At 39.6% G+C, this 17,374-nt stretch overlaps 1 long non-coding RNA gene across 1 annotated transcript; it reads right to left on the bottom strand.

The window, feature by feature from the left end:
* Nucleotides 1–1,859: 1,859 nt before the first annotated feature.
* Nucleotides 1,860–13,385, bottom strand: LOC144586337 (uncharacterized). The gene is made up of 2 exons (XR_013541116.1): nt 6,951–13,385; nt 1,860–6,239 (listed from the first exon to the last, which is right to left on the bottom strand). It is a non-coding gene; the product is annotated as an uncharacterized LOC144586337 (long non-coding RNA).
* Between the last annotated feature and the right edge of the window lie 3,989 nt (nt 13,386–17,374).

Genomic DNA, 17,374 nt, shown 5'->3' with positions numbered 1-17,374 from the left:
ATTCGGACTTTTGTTGGCAAGGTGATGTCTCTGCTTTTTAAGATGCTGTCAAGGTTTGTCATTGCTTTCCTCCCAAGAAGCAGGCGTCTTTTAATTTCGTGGCTGCTGTCTCCATCTGCAGTGATCATGGAGCCCAAGAAAGTAAAATCTGTCACTGCCTCCATATCTTCCCCTTCTATTTCCCAGGAGGTGATGGGACCAGTGGCCATGATCTTAGTTTTTTTGATGTTGAGTTTCAGACCGTTTTTTGCACTCTCGTCTTTCACCCTCATTACAAGGTTCTTCAGTTCCTCCTCACTTTCCGCCATCAGAGTGGTATCATCTGCATATCGGAGGTTGTTGATATTTCTTCCTGCAATCTTAATTCCAGCTTGGGATTCCTCCAGTCCAGCCTTCCGCATGATGTATTCTGCATATAAGTTAAATAAGCAGGGTGACAATATACAGCCTTGTCGTACTCCTTTCCCAATTTTGAACCAATCTGTCTGCTGTAGTTGGAATTAACTAGTTCTGGGCTTAAATCATCATCATTATAACCTTAGAAATGCAAAGGTGGAAGGGATCTTATGGATCATTGAGTCAAGTCCCTGTCAAGAATACACAGTGAGGAATTTAACTATTGATGATCGGTGCTATGAATTCCAAGAGTATTCTGAAGTTATTCCACTTCACTTATCGGGCTCTGAAAATATTAAGAAAATATAATTTTTTTTAAAAAAATGCCTTCTTTATATGGTACAGTTACCAGAATTAGCCACTAGAGAGAACCAGAGATTATGCTACATCAATTACTCACCACCATTTTGCTTAGTCTCCTAGTCTCTTTAGGTGACTCTCCCTTCCTTTCAGACAATTGTTTTCACCAGCCAGCCTTGTTTATTGTATTTACAAGTACAAATTACAGTGGTGCCTCGCTTAGCGAGTGCACCGTATAGCGATGTTTCCGTATAGCGATCCCTTTTTCGGGATCGCTATACGGAAACATACCCGATCTTTCCCATGGGGAAAACCCGCATTGCGAAGATCGGGTATTGCGGCGGCCATTTTGGAGCCGCCGAACAGCTGTTCAGCGGCTCCAAAATGGCCGCCGGAAGCCCGGAAATGGCTGCCGGCAGCCGTTTTCACGCCCTGCCCTCGCTTAGCAAGGGCGCGAAAATGGCTGCCGGCAAGGGGAATCCTCGCTGAACGGGTAAGTAAGCAAGGTATTGGAACGCATTAAACTAAGTTTAATGCGTTTCAATACGTTTTCCCTACCCGTTTAGCGATGATTCCACATAGCGAGGGTTAATCCGGAATGGATTAACCTTGCTATGCGGGGCACCACTGTATTGGGATCAGTATCCTTGCATCCACTGGAGGCTTGGAATCCATCACCCACAGATACAGGGATCATACATGGAAACCACATAAGCAGAAAGATGTTGAGAAGCTTGTGATTTAACCTGGCAGGGATTAGATTCCTCACTTTTAACCAACTTCAATTCTCAGTCCTTTCTATCCGCCCCCAACATCAATCCACCCATTGTCAAGACTGCAGAAGTGGGATTTTCACTCAGCCCCAATCCTTTGTCCTTCTAATGAGTCTACTCAGACCAGGGGGAAGTGAAACCAATGTGGAGGATTTACTAGATTTCTCCTACCAACTCTCCTCAGACTGAAGAAGCTACTTGGATGAGAAGTGAAACGTTTCAACCTAATAAGGAAGAAGTCCAGTTGCCATGACTCAACTTCCAGAAAATTCCACCTGGGTGACTGAGAATCTTCACAGATATACGGTAATTACAGATAGACACATTGTTGATTTAATTTTGAATATTGCACATTTTGGTAAACTATACTAAAAAAATCTTTTTAAAAAATCATTTTAAATCATGTTTATTGATAACCCTTGGAAATAACAAAACAATAATAGGGATTATTAGACCTAGAACCAAATTACCCATACAATTATTAGACCTATAACTCAATTATCCATACAATTACAAACACAGCAATCAATTTATCTCTATGTATAATATAATCCATTACTACAGTCCATTAACATGTGTATTCTATCAAATGTAAAACAGAGAAGACCAGTATTCCAGCTGATTTCTCAAAATGTCATCTTTTGATTTCAGACCAAAAATTAGCAAAGGGTTTCAAATTTTAATGATATCATCATTTTTTAATTTTTTGTCTAAGTAGGCTAACGCAAGTAGTTAATTTTTCCAGCTGCGCTATTCCCCATATCTTATCCAAATATCTTCAGAAGGAAACTCCTTGGTAATTATTTTTCCAAGTTCAGGCAGCTTCCATTCTTGCAGCCTCTACAAGCTTCCCCACCAGCTCTTTATAAGAGAGGTTCGTGTTCTCTCCATTGAAAAATGAAAACAGTAGTAAAGTTCCATTACAGACTGTCTCTTGCTATGTTAACTTGCCCAACCAATCTATTACATCATGCCAGAATGATTTGACCTTTGGACAGGAGATCCATATATGGTCCAATTATCCTTTCAAACAACAATTTCTCCAACAGATGTCTAGTATTTCCTTATTAATTTTATGAAGATTTATACGCCACAAATGCCATCTATGAACTGTTTTTGATGCCATTTCCCTTGACGTGGCTGATACCTATTTAAAGTTTGCGTAGACCATAGCTTTGTCCAAGATTCTTCTGATACAATATTTAGATTTGATTTCCAAACTCTCTTAAGTCCCATTAAATTATCACAATTATCATTCACAATATTTTTATAAATTAATGGGAGTAATCCTCTTTGAAATTAAAATTGTCTGCCACAGAATAGGTTTCTAATATTGTAAGTGCTCCAATAGAACCTGAGATATTATACAACAGAGTTGCAAATTGTTTTATTTTATTTAAATTAATTGGAGCAAATTAATTTTTATTTGAGTTTTTTTTTCTTTTAACTGCCCAATTCAAATTGCCCTTTCTACCATAAATAAATCTCTGATTTTATCAATTCCAATTTCTTTCCAGTGTTTAAATTGTACATATTTATCTTGAAATTTAAAATGAGGATGTTTGAAAAAAGGGCTTAACAGAGATATGGGAGGAGCAAAGATGTCCATATATTTATGGCATATACAAATTAATGCACTAGTAAGAGGGTTCTATATTTTAACCCTATTTTTGGCAGTTGTGATATGTATAAGTGGGAGTTAACAACATAGGTATCCTCAGCTCCCTCCATTTGAGTCCAGTCTGGGGTCTTATTCACTTGTACAAATTTAACAGCTTGAGCTATTTTAAAGGCTTTGTACTGGTTTATTAAATGTGGTATAGCCAATCCCCTTTTCTGACTGGTCCATATGATACACTATTTATAAATCTTAAGGTTCTTCCATTCCCTTCTATAAGCTTTTCCAAAAAATTTGCCTCATTTTTTTTTCATATCTGGTTGTAAAGATGTGCCCCTTTCATATAGATTTTTTAAAACCTCAGTAAATATTTCTTCCATATTCATCTCCTCCCTAAATTCAAACATACACCCCCATTCCTCATAATCAAACACTTTAAGTACATCAAGTGAAAATATTGCTACTTTCTGTTTCTTGAGAGCAATCATCTGCAGCATATTTAATACTCTATGAATTGCATCAGACATTTGCCTACCTGGTATAAAGCCATATTGATCTGTGTGTATATAATTTGTAATAAAACGATACAACCTTTGGGCCAGGATAGAAGAAAAAAAATTGATCTTGATTTTGTAAAATAATTGGCTTATGCACAGAGGGGAGGGGAAGGTCTTTTTTTCTGATTTTGGGATGGCTATTATTCTAGCTAATTTCCAAGACTCTCTCCAGTTAACGCTGAATTATACATTTTTAAAGGTATATAGCAACATCATCTTCCCATATCTTACAAAAAGTCAGCTTTGAAACCATCACATTTTGGTGTTTTCCCCGTTTTCTAGCTTTTTAATAACTGATTTTTTCTGTGTTATTCAGGAATTAAGTTGATATTTATGCTCTTCCAAAATTAGAGCAATTTTGATGTTAATGATAATGAATTTTCAATTTTTAAAATCTTAATTTGATGTTATTTCTGTTTCATACAGTTCTTCATAGTATTCCTTAAATGTTGTAACTATTTGTTGCTGTGATGATACCATTATATTATCCTTTGTTTTATACAATCATTTGTTCTTTTAGCGGCATTCCTTTTCATTGCATATGATAGCAATTAAGAATTCTCTTCCTCTTTGTGGGTTTGTGAGTATGCTAGAACTTAGCTTCCAAATCTAAGGCTAATTCATTGGTGTTTTACTAGCCCACGAGACTTTTATTGGGCCATGGTCAGATGTCAGAATAAAATCAAAATCAGCCTTAGCTAAAGTAGTTTAAGTGGTGAAATAAATATTTTCCCTTGAATAAGTTAAAAAAATTATTGAAGAATAAGATGTAATCTCTCCCTTTTAAGATGTAAACACCTCCTTCCTTTTTCAATGATTTCCCAATTCTTAGTCCATCAGCAGACACTTTAGATTTTGATAATGTTTTTTTTTACATTCAAAACACAATTAGTATCTCCCCATGAAAACTACCTGACGTTTCTCAAAAGATTTTGCACACATTTCACCTGGTCCGTATTAGGAAAATAATATGATCCGATAGTAATCAATCTATTTTCTATTTTTCTCTCTTATAAATATCTATCTGCCCTCAGGATTGCTCAGCTAATCATCCACTTCAAATTTAGTATTTTCCATATTTTTTTTACTACTCCCTAGATTTTTTTTACTTCCACTTGTACCATCACTAGATCAGTCATTTGTTTGTTTGTTTTAAATCAGCTAAACATCAAGCAGTTGTCATGTCTGTTTTTCAGTCATCCAAGGTCTACTGTCAAAGTTATAATTTTTGTTTGGGCCACCTCCCTTTTTTAAAAAAAAAGAAAAAAAAGGTTGGCTTAAGTAATGCTGAATTCGGTTGTCACACAATACATATAGTGGCATGCTGGTGCAGCAATGACACTGCCCTTATTTCTTATGAAGTGTTTCCTGTAGCAATAACACATCAGCACCACACTTATGAAGAGTCTGCATAATTCTGTATCATTTAGCAAGGGAGCTCAAACCATTTGTGTTAAAAGAAATATTCAAGTTGTCCTATTAAGTCAACCTATTAAATTTGTTAACTATGCTTTTAATCTTTTTATTCAAATAGAATATATTAAAGAATGTTAAGGGCTTGTATTGCAACGATGTAAAATAGGATTGTCTGCATAATCTTCCCCTTCTTCCCTCTACCTCCTTTCCCTTGCTCACCTCACCTCACCTCCCATCCCTCAACCCTCTCCTCCTCTTCCCTCCCTTTTCCTTCCACCCAGCAAATGGCATTGAGGCCAATGAGTCATCATGATCAATCATAGGCTTCCTTCAGTCTCGAGAGACTATGGCAACGTGCTCTGTATGGAGGACTTGGAACACCATCTAGTGTTTTGACGCTGTACGTAAAGCTGGAGTGTCCTTTCCAGGGCACAAAGCTTGGGTAAAATAATATGGAGGATAGGCTGTTACCCAAGCAGCAAATCCCCCCTCTCCACATCACTGAAATAGTCCAATGGAAAGGCAAGAGCCAATACAACTGATTTCAGCGACGTCGCAGGAGTTGACAGAATGACACGAAGTGCCTCCGGGACTCCAGCTCCGGATTTTGCCTCGAAGTTGACTCTTGAAGCCTTTTCCATCAGTGGATATAGCCACAAGGCAGTGGAGGTTTGAAGTCAGAGTTTTCCTTCTCCTAGATGGGCTGCCTTCCAGGGCTGAACATGTCCCACCTACCTGGCCTGTTCCTCACTGCATGGAGGATGATGGTAGTGCCTCAGTGGGGCTTTGAAGTCGGAGTTTTCCTTCTCCTAGATGGGCTGCCTTCCAGGGCTGAACGAGTCCCACTCCCTGATGTCTTCCCGGCCTCCAAAATGTTCATGTTCCACCTTGCAAGATCTTTTGCTCAGTTTTGATAGCATTCAGACATTCTTCCTTCCTTCCCTCTTTCTGCAGCCCTTGATTAGTTTTCCACCGTCTCTCTAGGACAGGATTCCATTTTCTCCCCTCCTCTGCATCTTGGAAGCATTTCATTGCCAAATGGTATTTCTCAGCACTCTGCGGGCCACGCCAAGTCTCGCCAACAATGCTGAAGCGTTTGCAAAATTGCTCGCCGCCCCCGGTCCCAGCTCCCCTTTTTTTCTTTGCTTCTTAATGCTTTTGGAGCGAGTGATAAATCCGCTGCAAAAGAAATGCACTGCAAAGGTATAAATCTGGAACAGGCCGCTCTGCAGCACAAAGAACTCGAGCCCATGTTGCTTGCTTGTGGCCCATGTGCTCGCACATGGGGCAAGCACATGGGGCTAATGAGTGAGCTACGAGTATCCCATGTGGGTTACAATTTCTGGGTCCAAGAGCTACTTATGTGGAAAAACCTCTTCAATCTCACAGTTTGCATTTCAGTCTCTGGCAAAATCTCCCCAATCTCATAGCCGGCATTTCAAAATATAGATATAAAGATACAGGAATGGTTTTTTTAGAAACTCTTTTTAAACTGTTTCATAATATTTCTTAGCTATACAAATGTGATTTAGTTTGCAGTCCTTCCAGGAGTTTTCCTCCATCTTACGATTGGTCCAACAAAGCAGTATGAAATAATGCTGGGTTGCTTATTGTCTTCCACCAGCAATGACCTTGAGAAACTCAGGGAGCATTCAATCAGAGTTTTCACATTTTAACAAGTTTTTCTTCCCCCTTTCTACTTGCTTGCATCATAGTTGCATTCTATCTCTTTGAATATTCTGATCTTGTTGAGCTTTCGTTTTATTAAACACAGGCATCTCAATCTTCATTTCTTTAAGGAAATCTTGTAGTTGTTCCACTGTAGTTATACCCCCTAGCTTTATGTCCATGCTATACAATCAATTTAAAAGGAAATCCCCACACAAATACCTTCTTCCTTGGTTCTTCTGGAGTGCCTCAGTAAATGGCTTCCACTGTCCACCTCTTAATCATTTCAACAGCCGAGTCCTGGAAAATTTCAGGCTCATATCTTTCATACAACAATTCCTTCATGTTGTTCGATGTACTGATAATTTCACTGAATAATGGGTGAACATCTTCTCTTTTGACATCTTGCTTAAGACCCACTCTGTGAATTCTTTCCCAGCCTTCCGAAGTAAATCTTAAGTCAGGACAAAGGTCTTGAATCCAAGTCCTCTCAAGCCTTTCCCTCCTTTCCCCCTCTTTAAAATTCCTCAAAACCTATGTTTTGACAGTAGTTATGACTTTCTTGATCTTCCACATTATCTCTTAACAGTCTTCATTCTTTTTCCACAACATCAGTTCTAGTCTGTTGCTGCTGAGCCAGTTCAAAAGCATCATTAGCAGCTTTCTCTATTTGTTTAATGTTGGCCTTCATTTCTGCCAGGGCTCCTTTCACTAGCGCTAATGCTGCTTTCATATCTGTTTGCAAGTCTTTCCTTAATTGTTTTAAAAGCTGTTTCATATCTTTACTGAGTTTGCTAGCTAATTTGGGTTTCTTTCATCCACTCCCTTTCGTCTTACCCATCGCTACTTCACTATCAGGGTCCTCTGAGGACTCCATTGAATCACTTTGATCTTCTGCTTCAGAAGAGGCATCTAGTCTACTTTCTCATGTCATCTTCTTTCATCTTCCAATTTTTGTGTTTATTTCCAAATATTATTTATCTACTAGCTGGCTTTCGCGCTTAGTAGTTGATTATAAGCAGGCTTAGACCAGAGCAGACCTCTTATGCTACCATCTTCCATGACAACATGCCACACCCCTGTAGGAAAAAAAAAATAAACTGAAATAAATTCATTGCTATCCACACCATATTATAAACATAGAAGAGCTGTACCATCAAGAAAGGAGAATATAGATTAAGAGCAAGTGATATTATTTTTCTAAGCATATGTAGCGCCAAATAAAATAATCTGGGCAATTTGCAGTGAACGGTTTGCTAAAACACTACCAAGATCTGAAATGCGACATCCAAGAAATAAAATTAAATGTGAGGAAAAGACAAGAAAAAAAATTTTATACACGTTAAGGGGATTGTCTCTGTACAAGGAGATAATCCTTGTTCTGGCATTTTGACTGTGTATTAAACTTGTCTCGAAAGGATTGTGTTCACTTATCTCACATTATGGTTCTCTAAGGCACAGTTTACTTCAGAAGCAACTGCATCCTCTCGTTCAATTGCTTCTAAATAGGACTAATCACTTGACATTTTATGTATATACATACTGTATACACATACATATACACGTGTGTGTGTGTGTGTGTGTATACACACACATACATACAGTATATATACATACTGTATATATACATACTGTATATATACAGTATATATACATACAGTATACACACACACACACACATACATATACACACACATATATACATATACGTATAGTATATATACGAAACGCGTTTTCCCATACAGATGCCTTGAAAACTGGATAATCTGTTCCAATGGGAACGGATTGCTGTCCTTAAGTGAAAATCGCCATAGGAAACATTGCTAAGCGAAACGCGGTTCCCTAATTGAAATGCATTGAAACCTATTCAATGCATTTCAATGGGGGAAAAAATTACAACAAATTCAAAAAGAGTGAGAACAAAGTCAAATTAGTTTAACAAAGGGTTTATTAAGTGCACTTATGATTTCAAGCATTCTAAACCTTTTTTAAAACATTTTAAACATTTAAAAGACATCCATCACGAGGCTGTCAAAACCATCGTTAAGCGAAACAGTGGGACCCAAACTGTCATCGCTATGCGAAGCAAGGTCCCAAACATCACTATGTGAAAATTGCCCATAGAAAACATTGTTAAACGGAGCGCAAGATCGCTCCGGAAAACTAATCGTTATGCGATTACATCGTTAAACGAAGCAATCGCTAAGCGAGGCACCACTGTGTATATATATGTTTATGTGTATGTATGCATGTGTGTGTGTGTGAGATCGGAAGACCAGCTGTCATAAGATCGAATCCATGCAACAGAGTGAGCTCCAGTCACTTGTCCCAGCTCCTGCCAACCTAGCAGTTCAAAAGCATGTAAAAATGTGAGTAGATAAATACGTACCACCTTGGTGGGAAGGTAACGGTGTTCTGTGTCTAGTCACACTGGCCATGTGACCACGGAACCTGTCTTCAGACAAACGCTGGCTCTATGGGTTGGAAACGGGGATGAGCATCACCCCCTAGAGTCAGATGTGACTGGGCTAAATGTCAAGGGGAACCTTTACCTTATTAAACAATATTTATGTGCATTTTATGCATTTTTGTGCAAAAATTATGTGCAGAACCCTTAGTTGGTTCTGTACATCTTTCAGCTGGGCAAGCAGTTATTCATACATTCTTTCTTCACTGAAATGCATCAGAAAGTATTCATTTCCAAGGCAAGATGTGCTTTGTTAGAAATAGCTATTTTGAGTGGGAGTGGGAATCAAACAATTCTCTCCCCACTTTTTTCCCACTAGGTGGACTTTTCAACAGATTGGTGACTCAATATGTCAAGTCAACATCTTTCGCAGTGGTCAGAATGTTGTTGCTTATGTACACTAGCATAAACGACAATTGCATAAATCATAGGGGAGAATTGCCACTAGTTAAAGAGTCACCACTTGTATTCATCACTTGCATTTGTCACTTGTATGTCAAGTCACACGATTGGTGAATGACCAGGAATACAAGCAGCAACTTCTTAACCAGAAGCAATTTGCAGCTGTGATTTACGTAGTTTCATTTACATGGGTGCGCTTAAGCAATATTATTTGGGCCTGTAATCTTAAATTCAGTTTGAGAATGTGTTGCAAGTTTATATGAGCCTCATCCCAACTTTGCTGTTTATGCTTTAATGTGGATAACTATGTCTTGCAGCTTGCAAGATGGATTGACTGTACTTTTATTGCACAGCATGAATCACACTGCATTTTACTTACACAGAATGTAATTTCTGTGTGCTTGTAGCACAAATCAGATTACATGACACCACAAATGTTCTTCCCTCCACGTTTCATTTTAAGTGTATAATTCTCCTTGCTTCCCTGACACTCTTCAACACGGGACTGTAACCATCTGCTTTACTTCTGAATGGAGCTGCAAGAAAGAAAAGCAAAAAATAAGCAGGGAAATGGACAACTTGCAGACCTCCAGAACAACATCTCCCATCAGCTACAGTTAGCACAGACACTAGTGCGGGATGATGAGGATTGTAGTTTGGCAACATCTTAAGTTCTTCACCTCTTATTTGATGTATAAACAGCATTTTGTTCCTTATCTTAAAGGCTCCAACACTGAATGTATTCAGAACACTGCAGAATCTCTCCTAACTCCAGTTACATTCAAGGGCAATGGTTCCCAACTTTGGGTTCCCATATGTTCTTGGACTACAGCTCCTAGAAATCCTGGCTAGTACAGCTAGTGGTGAAGGCTTTTGGGAGTTTTTGTTCAAGAATATCTGGGGGCCCAAGATTGGGAACCATTGCCCTAGAGCTAATATAGGGGTAGGATGGAGGGTTAAACACAACTTCCCTTCTGGATTTTCTGCTGCTATTGCTTATAGAGAAAATGAATGCTGATCTGAATACAGTACATAAAATGTGTCCCTTCCCCCAGGTTTTCTCCTGCCACTGAGAGGTAATCACTGAGGCTACATTGCAGTTGACAACGCTAGTGTGTGTTTTTATGAGAGGGATGAATCTAAACCCTTGCCACCATGCTTGGCACCAAACCTGGCACCATCCAGATTTTGCTTGGGGAAATCATAGATCTAGTTACCTGTGTAGGAAAAAAAGCTCCTATTGCATTAATGGAAGATTTGTTTCTATGCAAATTGCAGGCATCAAGGAAGAGAGGGTAATCCAGACAAGAGGCATAACAGAGTTGAAGGGCTAAATTGTTACAATGTTGGTGTTATGGGTCAAATATGGATTTATTCTCCTACACCTCCTGTACCTCTGAGGGAAAGAGCAACACTGTAACAGAATGACGCCCCGGAACAATAGCTTTATTTAAGTACTATCCCTGAAATTGAGGAAAGTTCTAATTGAGAGACAGGGGACAGACATGCCTTATCCCCACTTAGAAGTTACACAAAACTTCACATGTTTTATCATGAAGGTCTTCTGAATCTGTAAGCACGTTTACAGATTCATGCTCACAGAGCTCCCTACATTATTTCCATTTAGTCCTCCATATTTTCAGGCATTACACCAAAAGAGGGCTAATGATATCCCATGATATAGCATCATCCCCTGTGCCTTTGTGACCACCCTGTGGACACTTCATCTAGACACTCAATTCATAGGACTTGGCTCCAAGCAAAATAATGAATAATGACTCCATCACGTCTATTCTCATGCATGAAAATCCTTTCCAGAAGTGGTTTACCATTCCCTTCTTCTAGCAGAACTCTTTGTCTGTGCAGCTTGCATGAGGCCACAGAGGCTGGCTCTTTTTCCAGGAGGCACATGGGGAATTGGACTTTGTACCTCTGTCTCTGCAGCCAGATGGCTATCCAGCCATCTTTGCTATTCATAAAGGTAAAAGTAAAGATTCCCCTTGACATTTTTTTAGTCCAATCGTGTCTGACTCTAGGGGGCGGTGCTCATCTTATTTTTCAAGCCGTAGAGCCAGCGCTTGTCCAAAGACAGTTTCCGTTGTCATGTGGTCAGTGTGACTAGGGAACACCATTTTGCCTTCCCACCGAGGTGGTATCTATTTATCTAATTGCATTTGTATGCTTTCGAACTGCTAGATTGGCAAGGAGCTGGGACAAAGTGACGAGAGCTCACTCCATCACATGGATTCAATCTTAAGACTGCTGGTCTTCTGACCCTGCAGCACAGGCTTCTGCGGTTTAGCCCACAGCGCCACCACTATGCATAGCTTATATTAAATAAACATAGCTTATATTAAATAAACAAACATAACTACATGTTATGTTTCAGCCACAAGTGATCATGACAATATTAAAATAATCAGCCCCTAGAATAAAGGATAACGTCAGTACTTGCAGAAGTACATCACAGCTTTATTCATAGATCATGCCAAAAACTGAGGATTATTTAAGATTGCCATGTAATGATATCAGTAATTCCAAAATTTAGGCAAGAATTTGAGCACAAGTTACTTTTTCTCTCAATTCTTCCATCATGTCTTCTCTTGGGAAAGCTAATTTTTTAAATTATAACTCCCAAAACCCAGTAACAGTTTGGTATTATAGATGTTGTAGTCCAAAAATGACTTTTTCTAGTCTCTCATGGAAATTCATATGTTTGAAAAGAATACCCCAACCAAACCTAACAGGGAAGTACTGTGCCTGGTGATTATGTGAGTTCAGACATTCATATGCTGGAATGGGAAATGATGTGGTCTCTGGTCACCCATCTGGGTTCATTCTGAATATTCTCACATCTTATTATTTCTACTGTGTCTGTGCCCAAAGGGCAAATTTACTGTTACTTGTAGCAACAGCCCAAGGGGAATATAAAACAACAGTACCCTCTAACTTACAAAAATACTTTATTCAAACTTCACAGTGTATGCAAGTTACTAAATTATTGCTTCCTATTGATAATGTTATTCTGAAATAATATATTTGGAAAAATAAAAACAACAACAACTGAAGAACAGAGTGTAATATTTTACTTGCTGATTTGTTTCTTTCAACACCGGCTTATCTCCACTTTCCATTTGTTCTTCCATTGCACAATTTATAGGATTTAAGCTATCTGCTTAGACAGCTATTTTCGGGCAATTTTGTATGACTTTCTGAATTCCTGAGCCCAGCTGAAGATCTATAAACTACATTTGCTTCACTGTCTGCAGGCCTGCCTTGTTGATGACTGCAACCTTGAAGCAAAATCACTAAGATTTCTACCTGAATAACAGAGGACACATCTCTTGTAAATCTTTCAAACAAGCTAGTGGCAGGAGGTGCCATAAAGACCCTCTCCACATATATTTCAGTTGGCATCTAATGTTTTTCTGTCCCTTTTAAAAGAACGAATGTACAGGACTAGCATAATTCTTAACAACTGATGAATCTGCGATCTCGTGGAGAGAACGATGTCACTACAGAGAATAACCATTTAATTCAGCACTAATACCTGTTTGCTCTTGGAATTGCTGCCTTTATTTCTCCCCTTCCTAGTTAATCTGTCTTTTCATTACCCTCCAAAAGGGAGCAAACAGCCAGATAACTTATCCAATGTATTTTCAATTCTAGATTTTAATTTTATATTTTTAGATGAGACTGTGAGGATCCCTAGGAGTAAAACAGACCCCAAATGGAGTCTGAGTAGGCTCAGCTGTGAATTCACAACACATATAAGCTTTTGAGCTCTACAAAAATTTTTGTGAGGCTAAATAGCAAACAATTGGGAAGTTGAGATTTTTACAGAGTTTTGAATTTTGGTTAAATTCCTCTGCTGTGCCACAGAAGTACAGGGATTCAAAGAGTAGAATTATCTCCAAGTTCCTTAGTGTAGTCCTCTCTTTTTTGTGTTAACTGGCACTTTCAGTTTCAATAATTCACTCTGAGACATTAGTAAGAGAAAGAATAAAAAGTTTCATTTACTTACAATGAACAGATAACAGCAGGATAGAAACATGGCTGCTTTGAGCAACAGGCATCAACGGAGTCACAGCTTTCAACAGACTCAAGAGAGGAAAAAACTCTCTTAGCAGAGAGAGGCAGGAAAGGAACTACTGATTGGTGCTGAACAGTGACTAACAGTCCAGAAAGATTCCTCCCAGCCATTCTTACTAAAGGCAGCGTGTGAGGTATACTGAGAAAGCATGGAAGTCTGAATAAATGGCCAGATGTTTCAAGCTATGGTGGACTGCAATCCAGCAAAATTCCAGGATGAGAAAATTGAGCTTTATGAGACAGAAAGGCATGCTGGTATCATGTGAACTCTGGCCAAGCCATTGAAAAGGAAACACAATAGGAATTCTTCTTCCTTGAAAACAAAGGCTAGAGATTCGGTCATCTGCATTAGCCACTGGTCTCTCTGTAGAATTTAGCAGAGATTCAAAGAAACCCCACAGAGACAGATTGGGAAGCTAGAGATTAAGAGCATGATCAGACAGCAAGAAATGTTTGCATCTGAGCACACTGGAAATGGTTGCTTTGCCAAGAGTGATCTCCATTAAAGAAACCCTTCCATCTGTCAGTGAATTGCTCCACCTTGGCTCCAAAAAGTAGTAGCCCTCCTGCTGGGCCAAAAGGCATGAATTGGGATTGTGCTGGAGTCATCTGATTGCCAGAAAATTGCTCAAACAAGCAGTCCAAAAAGTGAGCCTTATTCCCACATTATCACCCCTTAAGCTTTAGCTGTAAGCAGAAGAGCCTACTTTATCACTTAAGACACATTTTGAAAACTGCAGCTCCACAGAGGATTGTTACTTGAATTCTATTTCTTCCTTTGCCATTCCAAGCAACATATATCATTCAGTACCTAATAATATTATGCCTGGTCCGCTGATGAGCTCTTCAGCAGTGTGGGCCACCATTATCCCATTCCCAGGATAATGCAAGACATGAAGGTCTTGCAGAGAGAAGTAGGAAGATGGGGCAGGAGAGAGTATTTAAGCCTGGACTCCTCCTACCTTTGGCCTTTCCTTTTCCGGAAGCCCATCTGCCCGTCCCGAATGCTAGTGTGAGTTTTACTGGTCATTTGTTCGGGGCCAGATAGGAATTTTTGACCCGCATCCTGATTGGCCTTTGGAAGCGGGGATTTTTCGCCTATCTCACACTGGCTAAGGTGCGCTGGCATAATGAGAGGTGGCCAAATTTGGTCACACAGGTGGGTAGTATGGATAAAACAGGTTTCAGTGAGTCCCATCACAACCACAGGTAAGGTGTAGCTCATCTGATCTTGCAGTGCTGCGGATTGTGCGATTACAGTGCTTGGGGGAGAAGATCTGCTGGGGCCGCTCCTGGACCAACAGTCAACAAGAAGGAGGGGACTGGAGGTCTGGGAGTGGTCAAATTTGGGCCAGCCGGGTTCTCGCTGTCTTCACGACTGTGAGATCTTGGGGCTCAGGACTCGTCCATTGAGACCCTTCTGCAGAACCTGATTCCACACTACAGCAGGACCCCCCCCTTTTTTCCCTTTAAGGATAAATATGAATATTTATTATAAATATGTATTAAAAAATAAGTGTGGCCCATGTTTATTCCATAACAGTTGTCTCGTTTTGTATTCTGGAGTAAGGGGGATAATGGTTTTGTGAGGCTTTGAGAATATAAGGAGCAGAGGAAATATATATGGACTTGTTTCACAGACTAAAGGTTCTTTACTCCCACCTGTCGTCTTCTAAAGAAGGCTAAAAATATACATATCAATCTCTCTATATATACGGATTATTATTATCTTATACATACATATGAAACCAAATTTAGTCTGGAGGCTCACAGGAATACAGATTCAATCCTCCTAGGCACTTAGCTGTAAATGTATCCTACTTTAATTCATTAAGTTCTTTCTTCATATATCCCTCCCCTCCTCCCTCATCTGATCCATGTGGTTTCAGTGATACCAGGGTTATGAGTAATCCCCTGATGTCAATAAATGGTGCGACTTCACACCCTTGACATCACTTTGGGGGGTACGGCGGGAGAAATATTTTAGATTGATCGATCGACCGATCGACCAATCAATAATCAATCAATCAATCAATCAATCACATTTCACTAACAGTCCTGGCTGGAGCATCCAGCTAGCACTATACCTGGAGACCAACCTCTTTTCCTTTGAAGTTTTCCCCTTGGGAGAGAAAGCAGGGGGCACAAAACCTGGATGCACAAGAAAGAACTGGCTGCAGGAGCCACCTGTGCTGGAGTGCCTCACAAGACAGCCGGTTCTGGAGGCCTCCAGCTACCTGATTCTGGCAGCTATCCCTGACATTGCTATGTAGACAGGCAGTAACAGAACTGCAACAGAACACTATGGGTTCAATTTCCTATGGGCATTTGGGACATACAGTAGATCTAATAACATGAATTACCACATCCTTACTTACTAGCAGTTCCTGGTAACTGATTTGAGCCACAGAGCATTGCAAAAATTGACACCAGAAACCATCTAAAGTTCAGAAGTAGTAAAGTTAGCTTCCATGGGCATATTTATAATACTGTAATAATTTAATAATAATCTTAGAATTGCAGGGCTGGAAGGAACCCTATGGATCATCAAGTCCAATCCCTGTCAAGGAGGTACCATGGGGATTTGAACTCTCAAACTCTGGCTCAGCAGCCAGAGACCTCAATCGCTGAGCTATTCAGCAGTGCCTTACTGAGCTTTTTCCCATGAAACCTTCAAAAGTTTGTTTCTGTCACACTGAAACATGACATTGCTCTAATCAAAAGGGAACTCTGTGCAGTCTTTTGTGTCATTATTAAGTACACACTTAAGCAGTTTACATCTGCTATAGCAAGACGGCTGACACCTTTCTGCAAACGCCACCAAGGAAAACAGTTTGGGCACATGGCATGTGATAATTTGATAATAGGAAGAATCCATTCTTTCCATATGAATGGCATATGAAAATGATGCCGTGTATTATGGAATCACTATGTCTTGTTCACTGAATTTTACAGGGACATCAGGACTCCTCCACTTGCCATCCTCCCTGGTTTTCTTACTGCTTCTTTCATTATTTTTTCTCATCAGTTTCCACAGTTGGCGCCTTTCCCTTAACTGGTGTTGATAAGATGAGTCATCTGTTTCCAGATTCGAGAGAAGGGGAAGACTTGGATGCTTAACAAAATCAGATATTGCTTATAGTGTCCAACAATCCAGCCTACACTCTTACAAACCGTACATCAGTTTCTGGTTGCTGGAGACCCTGCCAGACATGAATCAAGGGAACTCCCTGTGCTGCCTGGAAGATGGGACAGCTGAGATCATGCAGAGTATTTGCACCTGGTAGTGTCACCTGTATGTCCTTGGGCAAGTTTCATAGTTTCAGATTGCCATCAGAAAAAGGGACTGGTGAACTACTTTTGAGGCTTTTATACCTAGAAAACCCCTTGCAGAATTGCTGCAAATCAGATTTAACTTGATGGCACATAATAATTACTAAAGTAAAAAAAAAAAGCATTCTTTTCCCTATAAAATAAAAAGAAGATTTTGTATGAAAGTGGGATATGAGGTATAAGAGTGGGGCCCACACCTTTACGTATAGAGAACCTGGTGGTACAGACATGTGCCATAGCTCTGTGTTTGTTTGTTTTATATGAGCAGAGTGTGGAAAAGTTATACCAAACTGTCACTTGCAGGATCCTTCAGTGTGCAAAGTAATTCCTCGCATTCCAAAAATAGAGAGTC

The sequence above is a fragment of the Pogona vitticeps genome, chromosome 2 (genome assembly GCF_051106095.1).
Source record: "Pogona vitticeps strain Pit_001003342236 chromosome 2, PviZW2.1, whole genome shotgun sequence".
NCBI lineage: Eukaryota > Metazoa > Chordata > Lepidosauria > Squamata > Agamidae > Pogona > Pogona vitticeps.
The sequence above is the reverse complement of the archived record's forward strand: the minus strand, read 5'-3'. Positions and strand labels throughout refer to the sequence as shown.